The following is a 15,960-nucleotide window of genomic DNA, read 5'->3' as shown; positions in this document are numbered from 1 at the left end:
CTTTCTGCCTGTCCTTCTGGTGCAACTGGCACCTCCCAGACAGGTCCCCCCACTCCCTCCCGGTCTAGTCGTCACAGGCTTGAGGACGTTTGGCCCATATCCGCACCTGTGCTTTCTCCCTCTCTTTATCTGCTCAGAAGCTTGCCGCCATGCACCCAGAGGCCAATGGCCATGAGGCCGGAGGAATTCACACCACACTTAACAGCCGATGATAGGAGCCCCACATCTGAGGCTTCTCTGCATGGCTCCAACATGCAGTGCGTTAGCAGTCATGGATCATGTCCCTATATGCACAAACAGACACACACAGACACAGGCGCAGGCACGCACACACTCACACACGTGCAGCCGTGCACGCACGCACACACACACACACACACACACACACACACACACACACACACACACACACACACACACACACACACACACACACACACACACACACACACACACACACACACAAAAGGCTTCCAAACAAAATCCGTAGCATCTTCCTGTCATCAGAGGCTGTCAGTTCTCCACTTCTCACTCTCTCAGTCCGTGGCATCGCTCCCTGTCATCAGAGCCTTGTCAGTTCTCACTCTCTCAGACCAACCAGTTTATCTTTGACTCTTCCTGTGCTGGTCAGATTTTGTTAGTGTGTAGATCAAAGATTGCTAAAGTAAAACTTTCAGCCTCAGCAAAGCTCCAGAAAGAAGATTCTGTATTCAGTATATTCCTGTCAGCATTAGCAAAGATAGAACCTTCTTAAACCAGCCAATCATTCTCAAATGTTTTCTTGTTTATGGTTTCTTCGGTATCTTCTTTGCTTTATACATGATATTAGCAGTTGAATGATCATTCTGTAAAAGCTTAAGTCCAACGACCAGACAATAAAACAGACAGATCCAGTATATTGCTGAACAATCGTATTATCTTATTCTGCTGTTGCAGTTGTTGTACTCTTCCGACTATCAGTCAGTATGTGAATTCCCAAAGTATTTTCTAACATTGGGATTCAGCATTCAGAGTCCTAGCCTGTAGTAGCAGAGTCCTAGCCTGTAGTCGCCCTCCAGCCTATAACCTATACCCCAGCCTATTTAGTCCCTGGATCAGGTTAGAGGGGGTAAAGATTTGTCAGCAAACCCATGGCGCCTTTCCTGTGGCTGATGGATAGGGCTTCTCCCCTTCTTTCTCCAGGGTTTATTGTGTGAGGGATTAGCTTTGTGTTGGTGGCCAGGGGGTTCAAGAGAGGGGTGTAATAGCTTTAACCACTTAAACCCTATTTTATACGTTGACGTTGTACGGTGGTGTCGATAGATGATCGAGCCATTTCACCACAGGGGGGCCACAACCAGAGGCAAAGGTTATTTGGTGGTCCTTCCTTGGCATAGAAACTGAACTGAACTGAGCGGTGCAACTATATATTTATTGTTATAGTCACTGTACTGTACTGTGCTCTGTACTGTATTGTAGTGTACTGTGCTCTGCTCTGTACTTTGATAATATTTGGAAAAAACCTTTACGAAATGACAGAGTTATCGTGTGGGGGTCCCCGGAACATCCAGACCTCCAGGAACGTGCACAGGGGGCCGGCCCGGTTCTGGTGAGCCTTCCCACGGTCGAGAAACCTGGCAGAGTTACTGTGTTGCAGCTTTCCGTGCTCGGACAGACGCAGGGACACGCATACATACTATGTACATAAGGACACACATAGCTGCGTAATGGAGGCACCACTAAAAAAGGCCATAGTCAGAAAATTATTGAAAGTTTCAATTTATAATGAGAACAAAACAGAACAGAAGAGTGCCACTGCCCACTGGTGACACATGAAATTGGAATTAAATCATTATACTGTCATCTTACATTCACCGACCTGACATTGTAGTTTCTAATAGTAGCGTCTAGTGCACGCACTCACGCACACACACACACACACACACACACACACACACACACACACACACACACACACACACACACACACACACACACACACACACACACACACACACACACACACACACACACACACACACACACACACACACACAGGGGAGACACTCTCCAGTGTTGCTTGTCAGACATGAGGCCCACATCCTGACTGTAAAATAACAGGTCTTGCAGACAAAAATAGAGACTAAAGGAGGGAGATAGAGAGAGACTGACAGAAGGATAGACAAAAAAACCAAAAATAACTCAGACACAGGAAACCACAAAAGGCTAGAAGTACATGAACAGCGTGCGATCAGTGTGTTGGTAGTTCAGAGACAGGTCATGGAGATGTCTATGGTCCAGCAAGCCTGATGTGGCCTGATGTGTATCATGAGGTCTTTGTGTTGGAGCTGATGAAACCAAAGCTGTCATCCTGCTATGCATAAAATAGTTTCATTCTCTCTTATTTTGGCCATGTCATTCATTACAGGCAAAACAAAGAAAACAAGAAAATGCTAAAATAGCACAACTAGAAGCTGACGATATTATGTGTTGTTGTGAGCTTGTAGATCTTCTATTTTGGCAATGATTATATATTAGGCTAGGGCTGAATAACAGTCACTCTGCACATACGGTGTTGCTGGATGCAGGATCCCTATTTGACTAATGACAGCAATTGGGCCAAACTTCCTGCCTGAATGTGAGGATTTGGTGTGGTTGAGATTGGTGGGTTAAGTCAGTTGTCTCACCTGGGCAGCTTTACAGCAGAGAGACACTCCCTCTCACATGTGCATGTGTGCACACATACACACTCTCACTCACTTGCCCACACGCAGCCACAGTTCTCACATGCACGCACGCACTCACACATTCATGCATGCATGCTCTCTCTTACACACACACATGCACGCACGCACTCTTTTAGCGACTAAAAGAGTGTTATTGAAATATGGAGCTTCATTATGTAATGTCATTTTCATATACTGTATCATGTGTATTGAATTGTATATTAAATAATCCAGGACATTAAAGGTTCTCCCTCTAGTCTCTAGTTAGTATGATAGAATTGCATAGCTTGTGTAAAATGGCCAATGTGAGAAACTGTATCAGATGCAATGTAAAAAAAAACAGCATAGGTGGGCGTTATCAGCTACTTCCCCAATGAGAGAATAAGTGTAAATAGATAATTCACTGGCATAAAGCATAGACTGAAGTGAAGCAAAAATCATTGAGTGCAAGTGCATGTTCATCTCGAGGGTCAGCCATTGGGCGTAGAGATGAGATGGTAGAGAGGCTGTCTGGGAGACAGAAGGGCCCCGGGGTCTACTGAGACAGAGTCCCAGAGAGACTTACTTAACCCCTAACCGCTAGCTTGTCTGAGACAAAGATTTAAGACAATGATTTAATGAAATCATTTTGAATTGAATTCAACTATTTGAGATAATATGATGACAGCTGTTTTAACTGACTGAAATTAATTAAGGATCAAGTGGTCTTAGCACCATATAGAAAGGAATTCACTGGTATCAAATATAACTTCTCCTGAGGTTATTACCCTGTGACTGCCTGTTTTAACTCCATCAAAATAAGATTAGGATTTCTGTTTTTATTATTGCAAGATGATATCGTTTGTGTTGCTTGCCAAGCTGTGGTAGGCTATCAATGGTGGAATTACAAACTATATCGGTCCACAGGAAACAAACGGCTGCTTTTTCAATGCAAAATGCCAACATGTCCGCCGTGTGAATATGGTCTATATCTATATGTTCTCTGCTCTCCGTGAGCTGTGTGTGTATGGCTGTCAAATAGCTAGCTCAATGCTCAGGTGTAGTCACACCCAATTATGTGTGACAGTTGTGCCATTAGAACATTTCACAATGATAGACAGTTCGAATTATGTGTGTGAAAGTACAGCATTTTGGCGTATTTGTTCTTTGACTTCTCTGGATAATCTTTGGTCATTATTTTTCACTTTTTTGTCAAACTTTATGTACCAAAGGAAAAAGGGGTCAGAGACAACTCTATTGCTTTACAAACAGTTTAGGCAGGGTTGATTGTTCACATATCAATTGATCATGTATTTTTCTCTCCTTAAAAGAAAACAATTGTCACTGACCCACATTTAATAGCATTAATAGAATTGCAGTGCATGCTGTACATTTATCTGGCGTGTTAGCTTCCTCAGTTGCACATACAGTATCATACTGTATAAAAAGGTATGTTTTTCCCGCTCTGCGTTCCTTGACCTTCAGAGGCTCGGGGTTGAAGCCTGTGCCAAGGGTCAGAGGTCAGACAACCCTAATTAAAGGGTCCATACTGGCTGTGAGGAGAGTGATGTGGCCGTGGTGTGAGAGTCAGCTGGAGCACATTCTTTACCTGTCACAAAGCAAGTCTCTGCAGAGGAATATGAGGCTTCTGCACCATGGCTTCTCTTGTATATTGTTTTCCATTTTGTACCTCCTCTTTCATGCAAACATATACATACAGAAAAAGGACATACATTACTGTATATACACAGTCAGCTACACGATTATGTAATATTGGCCCATAAGGGTTTACTGTGTGAATGTTACATTTCCTTGCCCCACCTGAGGGCACCACATCTAAAAGATCTAAAAGATATGTCATTCAAGTATTTTAAAGGCATTGAACCCTTTCAAGTCCATCTCCTTTGGACTACTATTGAGACGAAGTCACAAACTTCCACCTGTCTTGATTTTCTGATAGATGTCCCTACATGCTGCCCCTTAACCCCAAGTGTTTCAGACAGTTTTCTGATAGATGTCCATACATGCTGCCCCTTAACTTAACCCCAAGTGTTTCAGACAGTTTTAACAAAACCAACACATTGAGTCCATGTTTTGGCAGCTGCCTGCAAAAGTGGCATGTCTCAGGTTAGATTGGGCCATACTATCAGCAAGGGAAAGACCAGAGGCGAGAGATGCGAAATAAATATAATAAACATTAATTCATTCATTTCACTTTGCTTATGTGGTCATTATTTTACACTGAATATAAATATTTAATACAGAAAGTCCCCCTCCTGAGCTTGTCAAGAGACACTAAACACCATCTCTGCCTACATAAATAGAATATTGCTCTTCATCACAGGCTTTGTGGAAGGCCTATAGTCTTAGTTGTGGCCAGTGGCCACCAACATGCTCTGACATTTTGTGGTCTGTACATTGATGTGTGCTGGTACTATTTCAAGCTACTAGACTTTTGTTCTATTTTTGCACCATGAAGTTCGATACATAAGTGCCTATAAAATGGAAATATCTGGGTACAATGGTACATACACTGCTGTATAGCATTACTTCATGAATATTGTTGCGGGACCATGCACTCTGATGAAAGGCGGGGTACAGTAGCTGTCTGTCATTCCCCATGTCTGAAGAAGATATTGTAGCTTATTTGTGTCAAATTAATATGAAAAGTGACACAGTTCATCAGGTGCAGTAACCATTCACCTGTATCAGCAACATGAAATAAAGGTACTGTAAAAAATATATATAATAATAATAATCTAAGTAGAGGTAGTAGTAATTCACTGTAGTTTGGAAAGTTATCAGTCAACCTATATGGACAGAAGAAGCTCCTAAGCTTTGTTTACAGACCTGAACCCTTAGGGGCAGATTTGTCAACTAGATAAACGTTGAGGATTGTGCCTTAAATGTTGGATTAGATCGCTAATAGAATCTGTCAGTTCTTAGAGCTATGTTGTACATTTTCAGAAACAACATTTCCGTGTGGGCTTGTTGTGTGTTCTGTAACAGGAACATTCAACCTTTTTTTGTTTGTAGTAGGCAGTTTGTACGTTTAGAAGACAAAGATGTGTGATTGTGTGTATGTGAAAGTCACCATTGAAATTTGAATGTTTACGCGCTACACTTTGAAACAGATCGGGTACTGAATGACAGCTGTTTTCATTCCACAATACCATGAGACAAACTGTTTTCATTCCACAATACCATGAGACAAACTGTTTTCATTCCACAATACCATGAGACAAACTGTTTTCATTCCACAATACCATGAGACAAACTTTCACATCATTGTTCCACTGTGTCTGTCTGCAACATGAACATTATCAAACTAGAAAAAGTGCCCTTCTGGGCACAGGTCTGAGGATATAGTGGGTGTGATATAGTGGGTGTGATATTTGGCAAAATGTTTAGGAGTAATAAAACATGTTTTGTGTGTGTGCGTGTGTGTGTGTGTGTGTGTGTGTATGTGTGACACAACTTGGCCTGTTGTAGCGCCATGACGCTGATTTGAAAACTGTCAAGTGGCATTTCTTTCTCAGCCTAGTGGGAATATGCATGCACAGTTTCACCGCAATCGTACAATCTTAGAAGCCAATCGTAGAAGCCAATCGTAGCCAATCTGGATGGATTCTGAGAAATCAAACAAACCTGATCACAAACCTTGATCACATGACTATGGAGAGCATGTGTACCGGTTTGCGTGAAATGTGGATAAAATATGTGGAGTAATATTAGAAAATGTGTTTTGCATATGTCGGCCTCCTGGTGGCGCTATAAAGAGCAGATGTGAAAAATTCCAGGCAAAGGTTTTTCCTTGGCATCTAGGAAGTGTATACACAGTTTTACACAGATCCGTGCAGTTAGAGGTAAAAACTCTAATCGACCAGTTATAGCGCCACCATGAGGCTGAGTTGAAAATGTTCCAGTGACATTTCTTCCTCTGCCTAGTTGGAATGTGCGTGCACAATTTCACGGAAATCACACAATGTGTTCATGATTTGCGGCATTTTGTTTGAAACTGAGCACTCCTGCAAACTTCGGAAGCCAATCAGGATGGAGTCTTAAAAATCTGAAAGACCGGTTTCGTTGAATGGCTCTAGAGAGACTGTGTACCAATTTGCGTGATGTTTGGACCAAATCTGTAGGTGTACTTAATTGTTTTTTGCACAAAGCGGCCTCCTATGTGAAAACCTTGGGGCAGAGGTTCAGCTGTGGCATTCAGGGAGTGTGTATGCAGAGTATGTCTGCGACCAAGCCAACGGTGCCAGAGATTAGCTGTCCACAGATGGACGGATGGACACACGGACCGATTTGTGTACACACTCCCTAGAGGCCACTTTTTCTAGTTTTGTTCTGTAGTCTGTAGAGTTTTGATGTTCTCTGCCACATGACATTACAACTACTGCTACAGTATAAGGACGTTGATTTTAACAAATTAAAGAAAACACCCTCGTATAGCTAATGCTGTGTTTTCACCATATGCAGTATGCTCACTGATAGGTTAGGTGACGTCTTAACCTTTCGCCCACCACCACACACCCCCAGATGGTTGTTTTAAACATTCCCAGGCTGGTCTTTGTGGGGTTTTCACGGGGCTGGTGTGATCAGCAGCCCATGGTGACAGACGGACATTCACCTGTTGGATTCCCCTCAGGCCTCGACTCTGCATTCCACAGCCACTGATGACTTTATTGTACCTCTGCCTCTCACTATGCTATACAGACACTATGTAGTGTGGTGGTTTTCACCTCAGCATTTTCCATTCACATTACACAAGGAACCTGTTGAGCTATTTAAAATGGATGCAAATTATGTTAAAGAAAATAAAAACCTAGTGTAGTGTCGGACTTTGAACTGTGGTGGTGAACCAGTTTCATATTCGGATCTGGAAATGTCATTGTATAGTCAAGAAGCAGTGTTGCTCTTTGTGCATGACCTGACATCTCTCATTATAGCCCACTCCTGGGTCATTACCCACTGGTTAAGTGGCTGGGTTAAGACAATAGTTTAGTGTCTACTCCTCAGGATGAAGTGCCTTGGATGTTTAATGGTTGTATCCTTTTCAGACTTGCCTTTGTGATTTGTGACTTTTAGTATCCTGGACAACCTGCAGGATAAATGGCATAACATTTGAGTTGACTACCCACTGTAACAGCCTAACAGGGACAAATCTGGGGAATTCTCTAGGATGCTGACATTCAATTTAACATTTAATGGCATTTGACTGATCCCATGCAGAAATAGGCTACTCAGTGACTCTGATCCAGAAGAAAGAAATATACCTTTCTGCATAGAAGAAAGGTAGAAGTGTTGGTTGTTGTTTTTAACTCAGAATTTCAGGTCATGTCAGATGTACTTGGACTTTTCCACACTTCCACATTTCTAATTTATGTAGGAAGTGTGCCATCTGCATTTGACTGTTGATTACTTAGCCTTGGAGCAGTTAGTCCATCACACATCAGAAGCTGCTTCAGTTGTTCCTCCTGTTTTTACATGCCTGATGTTATCTCAGCAATAGCCCCAATAAAGACATTTATTATTACAGGTTACTTTCACATATGTAATTACCTCGGCGAAGGAGGGGTTTTTGACCCTGTCTGTCTGTCTGTCTGTCTGTCGGATATCACTCATGGATTTGCACAAACCTTCTGGGATAGGTTTGTCCTGGGAAGAACTGATTAACTTGTCATGCTGAATTGCCAAAGTGTGCATGGTAGAGGGCGTGGTCTCTTGCAAAAGACACATATAACTTCTGAAAAGATTTACATAACACAGGGATGTGGGCACCACAACCATTGCAATCAAGCTCAATGATTTCAACACCTTGTAGACAAACTGCCACCTTGGAGGAGCACGTCAATTTCTAGTTTATGCTCAAATTTCCATTAACTGAACAAAATAAAAACTACAATAAAAAATGAAAAATGTAAAAACACTAACTATTAGCATTTTAGAAAACTAGCAAATCCTCTCTACAGAAATCTCCATATACAGAAGGGCACAAAGGGGACACAGACAGATGGTTAAAACGGGTGCTATGACAACGGGTATTGCATACTAGGTTCCCAACTTGCATGTAGGCCGGTGGCCGACGGGTCACGCGGGCACAGGTCTAGTAAAACAAATTGTATAAAGAGAACGGCTGTACACAAATGTATCTCTATTATTGTGCATCTTCTGTAATGAAACTCCACAGCGCTCAATAAACACATCACAAACAACAACTAAAAAAACAACAATTAGGCCATGGACGAACAGTCATAATATAAATTATTCTGTGTACCAATTGCCTTTTCCAGAATGTTAAGACAATTACACAAAACAAGTAGTGAATGTCATAGAAGAAAGAAGGATTTATGTGGAACAGACCTAAATCCTTGAAATGGTTCTGACATGGCTTAAACTAAGTGATGTGCACACAGAGACAATCTGCCCGGCCAGTAGAGAAAAACCTAGCTAACAAAACTTGTTACCATTTTTTGCTTTTCTATTGGCAGACTGGATTGAAACATTATGAACCATCATTCCATGGGATTCAGTTCTGCATTTAAATGTTTCTTAACAAGGGACTAAATCCCTTGAGGAATGTCCAGTCTTTCAGCAGCTCTCGCTGTAGAGACCAACTCTACAGAGCCACCACAGATCTCTATCTACCCCTGTGGCCCTGCAGGGCAGGTGTATGCATGTGAGGCCTTATACCTGCAACTCAACCCCCGTCTCCGTAGTCACGTTACCGCTCCCAAAGCACCCTCCTCTTTATTGGGCACAGTTGAGATTAACTCAGGTCACATTTGAGATTGTAATGGGTCAGTTTAGGGAACAAAACAACCCCTTTTGAAGGGCGCTAGCCCCTCCTATAACCAAACTAGAGGTATAAAAGCTTTTGGTCGTTAGACCTTCTTCGGGACTGAACGATTGAAAGCTCACAATAAATTCTTAGATACTTGTATTTAAATATCTAAGAACACTTGTTGCTGTATCTATGCAAAGTAAAGCATTTATTTCTCCACCAACGTATTTCAGTAAGTACGGTAGATATGTTTATAGAATGCTTATAGAATTTTACACCACAGCCTTGAGCCTTCACACCACATATTTACAAAGCCCACACGGGATATTATGTTGATCCACCTAATCCATGACTTGGGGATGAACCCTCCAAAGAGCGTATTCAGGTCACCTGAAGGAGTGTAGACGCCCGTTCAGAAGAGGCTTAATGGTTATTCATAAATCACATTTGCTAGATGTAGAGTGGGATTATGTCAGGGATCCTTTCACTCAAACAGATGTTTCTTTGCAGAGGTCAAAGGTCGTGGCAAAGGTCACATAAACTTGGCCCAAAGCAGAAGGTATATGGTTGATGGCGGGACATGTGACTGTGGGACAGGACACATAACTTCCAGGAAACAAGCTCAAAGGAATTTGTATGGATGAGTAACGTAAAGAGAGAGGCAAAGAAGCCATGGCACTCATTTATTATGGCACCAAAGAGATTGCTTGATTGACCTAGATCAGAGGTTGCAATAGTTTCAGCAGTCATGTACCCCCGGTGACACGCAACACCACAGATGAATATAAAAGTAGATTAGATATAGATAGATTAATAGATTTATATTATTTTAATATACTTAAATTTAGCATATACCAGCAGCTGTTGCAACACACTCTGCGTATGCATGCGAGAGAGAGAGAGATACATTTTAAGAATACTTCCATCACAACTTAAGCACTCGGCAGGTGGGTGACGCTGAAACAGAATTTCCCCTGCCCTGTGGGATCAATAAAGGTCTTCCCTTTGTATTTTACACTGATTAATGACCTTGAGGTTTATTGAGTGTCTCTGGTCATCAACAGATGTGTGCCTTTACAGTGTTGTGATGCTTTATACGCTTTTGTAATTTGAAGCCTGTCTGCAAACCAAAACCAAATGTTACAACCAGACAATAAAGCAATTAAGCCCCAAAAGGCCGTGGTAGTAGGTACACAGCTAACAACGCCCCATAGCTTAGCACTGTCACCCGCAGCCTTAGTGCTTTATACAACTTTCACCAACAAATCATAGACACAATAATGTTAATGTTTTCCCACTATGTTTTATTTTCTTTCAGGTTAAGAAAGATTTCATGAAAATGGTGGAAGGAATGAAAACGCTCAACTCTGGAGGTCATATTTTATTCATCATATATTGTTAAAGCTTACACACTGCATCATTGCAATGAAGTTTTTGGCAGTAAAATATAGGATGAATATGAAAATAAGGATGAATTTAATTTTAATAGATCATATTTGTAAAATAGGTTTCATACTTGAATTGTTAAGTAAATTAATTGGAACTCCTTTTTATTTTTATATATTTTTTATCTGTTTGATTTTATATTGTACATGATGTTGTGCTCTATTTCCAAAACTGTCAATTAACACAGCAGATTTTTTTTAAACATCTTCACGATTCTTGGTTCAGATGTGAGGACTATTTGTTAATACATTAATTGTTTTTGTATAGACAGATTATATTGATGATAATTTGCAACTAAATTGATTTGTCAAATCAAGGCCTATTTCATACTTGCTTTCCTGTTGTATTATAGTGTTCTGATACTTGGTACTGTGTTCGGATACTCGGTACTGATACGTGCAATGTACTTGTATGTATGGTGTACTGCCTGCCGTAATGGTAACATAAGAGTGGAGCTGTGTTAGAGCTGAAGGCCGCTGCGCTGGCAGGCAATGATTGTGATGTCTAGTCTGTGACGTCATTAGGACATGAAGTATCCGAGATATATATGCTGCTGTAAGTGGAATAAACCTTGTGAACGTTTTGATGTGACCAAGTCTCGTGTCATGTTAATCTTCTCCCGGGCCGGCCTGTCTGTCTGTCCGCCGCCGAACCATGGAAATGCCAACCGGGTCGTCACACACCAGAACCAGACGAGGGTCCAATACGTAGAATACAGTATAACATAACAGTTGGTGTCAGAAACGGGACAGATAAGAGGTGAGTCACTTCATATTTTACTCTTCATTAGAGAAAAGTGTCTCTCCTCTTACCTGGTAATATATAGGTTATGATGCAGGGTTTACCTTAGTTAAACCTTGTCTTTTTTTTAGTTCCCACAAGATTACATGCTTCCAAATTTCAAATATAGGCCTGGTAATTTAACATTTAAGTGACTTATACAGTTTTTGTTTTTTTTTAGTGACGTGACAGAGTTCAGAGATAAGACTGTTTGGGTTCAAGCAGCAATATGGTTAGAGTCCATATATAAGCCTAATGAGGTTCATTAGCAAAAGACTGCGTAGAGTTAGATACGCGCAGCAATATGGTTAGAGTCCATATTCAGCCTGACGTTTGGTACGCCAGCAGGGTTTATTACACTCTCCTTGTAGTAGGTCAGTGGTCCTAGTGCATGCCCACATGCTAGGATTAACAAAGCCGGACGAATGCTTCCGTCCGCACAACAGCTGTCAGTATACGCTGCAGACTGTTGTTTTTATAAATCTGTTAGATGTTGTCTAACAGGGTACGTCTGTGAGATAAGCGTACTAAGCCTGTGGTGTGTTTCCCACAGCAAACTTTAGTTACACTCTGGTCATAGTCAAAAGTCACTGCTAGATTTAGCTACCAATTTCAAGGTAGCAGAGATAAGGGCTGGTGTGTGAACAGACATCGTTGTGCATTCCATGTGGTTGTCAATTCTTTTGTGTTTTGTGTTTTGTGTCTTGTCGCAAATGGACAGTCAAAGTTAAGATACCCCCAGAAAGAGGGGTGGACATGTGCAAGTAAAGTGACGTTGTGTTTCCCTGTCACGCTTTAAGAATACACAGTAGTTGCTACATTCATCCAAATATGCCAAGGAAATGGGCATATAAGAGTGGTTTAACGTGTTATCCCTGGGGTTTTCAAATAACACTGGCATGCTGCTGAGCTACACTCTGTGTATTGAGTTGAATGTTAAGCGATTACAAAGTTAAAACAACCCCTAACCTAAGGGGGCTGATGGATTGAATAAGTGAAATATTAATCAGTATTCAGTGAGACAATGAGTAGTTTCTGTTTCATTTCACTTAAATGAGTGTGCAAAATAGCCAATCTACAAGATGTAAATAGCGAAAATCTGTGTGGGAAGAAAGATCAGAAATATAGTAATCTAATGTTTGATTAGTGTAAAGTGTCTATTTAGCCTGCCCTGGGAGCTGGAAAAGTCAGTACACCAAACGTACTCGAAAGAAAAGGAAGGCCTTAAAGTAAGGACCAGAAGCGCATAGAAAGTTCTGAGAAAGCTGTAAGCGTTTTTGGTTGGTAGAGCCCGTTAGAGACGAGTATTCATCTTTTCTGATCAACGGGCCATACTCTCGCGACGGGAGAGCGCAGAGGCTTGTGTAACCATGGCAACTTGGTGATTTCTTTCACCAGCACACTGGCCTTATCAGAAGAGGAGAAGATATCTCTTTTCTCACTGGGCCAAGGGAGGAAAGCCGAAAGAGCAGTGTTGTGAACTTGTTTATAAACCTCCCCCACAGCAGTCAGCTAGTAAGAATCACTCCCTCACGAATCCAAGGTAATAGCAACAGGACGGGATAGCGCAGAGGCTTGCGTAACCATAGCAATTTGGTGACCTGGCACCAGGGCACTGTGGCCATAAGAGAGCTGTTGGTCTTATCTGTGGAATGCGTGGGGAGTACAAGTACTCTGATGGGGTGTGAGTGAGCATATGTGTGTGCGTTTTTCTTCTCTGTTCCCCTGTCTGTCGGGGTTGTGATTTGGCTAGTGACAGGGGAGAGTGGGGGGGGGGCGCGCGTGCGTGATTTCACCCCTGTGTGCGTATGGGAAAGCGTGAAGAAATGACTGGTACAAGAGGGAAAGTTTGATCTTCCTGTATATTTTTCTGTCTGCGAAGCTGTATGATACGAGGTTGTCTGAGCGTTGGTGTTTCTCACACACAGCAAAAGAGTCCCTTCACGGAGTGTGTTATCTCTTATCTCATTAAGCCAAGGTCATATACATGTAGGCTCAGACAATAATAGACCCTTCATTATGCCAAGTTAGGAGACTGAATGGAATTCAGTCAAGATATTAAATGGGACAGAATAAAACACATTATAGCCATAAAACATGAATAAGGTGACAGTATTAATGATCCCGCCTTAAAGGTATAGGGCTGAGATGCGTAGGCACGTGTATTGTGACATGACAGGAATGTTATTCAGGAAAAATAACATATATTGGCATTAGGCCAAAGAACAGAAGTGGATGAGACATCATCCACTGGACATTAGTGTAAGTAAACAAATAAAAGAAGCTAAAGGAATAAAGATAATGCCACGACATTTAGGATCTAAATGTAATATTCCCAAGAGCACTAAATATACCTGCAGTAAAAGTAAATAAAGGACCGAAGGTGTAGTTCTTGTGACTTGACAGAGTTTGGAAAGACTGCGTTGTGTTTCACGCAGCAATATGGTATTAGTCCATATTTAGTCTGGCGTTTGGTATACCAGCAGAACAGATTCATTCTGTATTCATAGTAATCTGTTAGATGTTTCTAACGGGGTACGTCTGTGATACGGAGATATCACAGCGTACTAAGCCTGTGGTATTCTTCCCACAGCATACATTTTGTGTGGTTCCACTCTGATCATTTGTATTAAAAAGTCACTGTAGATAGAACATTAAGGTACCCAACTGAAGTGTTCAGTTTGAGAACTAAAAAGTGCAGTTCTAGAAGCTCGTAAAGGCCTGTAGGGCCTCATTTCACTGTCGGAAAAAATAACAGATCTACAAGCTCGATAATGGCCGTAGAGCCTCGTTCACTAAGTGTCATAGCTCAAAATTGGCCAGCTTAAGTACATTTATTTCAAGTTTAAGTAATATGTATCAAGAAATGTAAGCTAATACAGGAAGGAAAATTAGTCATTATTCCGTTATAATGCAGTAATTGGTGGAGTTCCAATCAAAATACAATCATTAGACAGCTTTTTAGGTTGCACCAAATTCATGATCCCAAATTTTGTGTCCCATATGGAGGGGAGGTGTGTGGAATATGAATCAGACAGGCCTGAAGCATATAAGTCCATAATGAAATGACTCAGGTACGACAGGATATATTTTAAGCGAGTCAGCCTGGGAGGCCAGGTCAGATTCAAGATGTGTCAGCCTGAGGTCAGTTCATATGCTAGTGCAGTCAAAGCACTCCATGTGTGTACATTTCTCATACAACTACACACACAGACACACTAAAAGGAAGTGGAAAGTTTGTCGACATTTATGTTCAAAAACATTTTAGTAAAACTGCCACATTCAAATATATATATATATATATATACCCAGTGTATTAAAAATATTTATAATTCCCATTTTTTGTCACATCTAAAAAGCTGAATCGTCATCTGCCCACCCAGCCAGCACCCACCCAGCCGAAGGGGGGGTGAACTTCAACCAGAAAGACAATTAGGGAGGGGGATTGGGCTCCCCTGAACCTAGTTGTCAACAGGGGACGGTGGAATCGTGAGGTTCCGAGGGCACGTTAAAGATTTTCTATAGTGCTGGGGAGAGCTACTGAAGGCCTCCGTGTCTGATGAAGGGTGAGTACACCCTACCGTGGTATCCTCTAGTCAGCGCACTCGTCGGCAGTAACTCGCAGGCGATGCGTGGTACGTGGGCGACAGCCCACACCTAGCAGAGGGTTCGTACGAGACGGCCTCTGTGAATAGGCAAGGCCAGTGAAAACGGTCAAAGTTCGAATAACCCATAGCTACGTGGGCTTCGGATCAGACCGTCGGGTTCCTCCTGGGTTTCTAACCGTCACTACGGGATCAAGGAGCTCGCTATCGACTGCGTCTCTGGCCGGTGGGGTCACAATGGAATTAAGTCCAAGCCAGTTGCTTGAAAGATAGAACTGGTGGCTTCCGTGCTCCGCTCAATGTACAGTCAAGCCGTTGTTAGCCGAAAGCGAATGAGTTAGTAGGCGAGCAGCGCTCTTTGTGATCGGCTGCCTTTGAAAAGAAGGGGCCGGGAAGCAAGGAGGCTTGAGTTCTCTGTCCAGGGTTGCCTGGGGGGAGACCTCAGGGCGGAAAGGGGTCCAGCCCTGGACAGCGCCCTTCATCAGGGAAGTCCGAAGGACCTAAGTGACAATGACTTTTGTCCTAAGAGTGGATGCCGAAAGACATTTTGTGGAGTTTTACCACTGAACATTTGTTTTTGGCACTGAACTTTGGGGACATGGGTGTTCGGGGGACACATTGATGTCATGCGATGGTTTGTGTGTTGAGCACACAA

At 42.1% G+C, this 15,960-nt stretch overlaps 1 protein-coding gene across 2 annotated transcripts in view; it reads left to right on the top strand.

Annotated features, from left to right (window-relative positions):
* LOC308311646 (uncharacterized protein) overlaps positions 1-15,960 on the top strand; it is a 45,320-nt gene that overhangs the window by 27,346 nt on the left and 2,014 nt on the right. The window contains exon 11 of one of the 2 annotated variants that reach the window (XM_080758418.1): positions 10,793-11,468. The exons of the other annotated variant lie outside the window; for it this stretch is intronic. The gene's annotated coding sequence lies outside the window, so the exon portion shown is untranslated. Of the gene's footprint in view, positions 1-10,792; positions 11,469-15,960 lie in introns of those variants that run through there. 2 annotated transcript variants of the gene reach the window in all.

This window comes from Protomyctophum bolini (genome assembly GCF_963924005.1).
Source record: "Protomyctophum bolini genome assembly, chromosome: 3".
Taxonomy (NCBI): domain Eukaryota; kingdom Metazoa; phylum Chordata; class Actinopteri; order Myctophiformes; family Myctophidae; genus Protomyctophum; species Protomyctophum bolini.
Note: the sequence above shows the minus strand (reverse complement) of the source record. Positions and strands in the feature narration are given on the sequence as shown.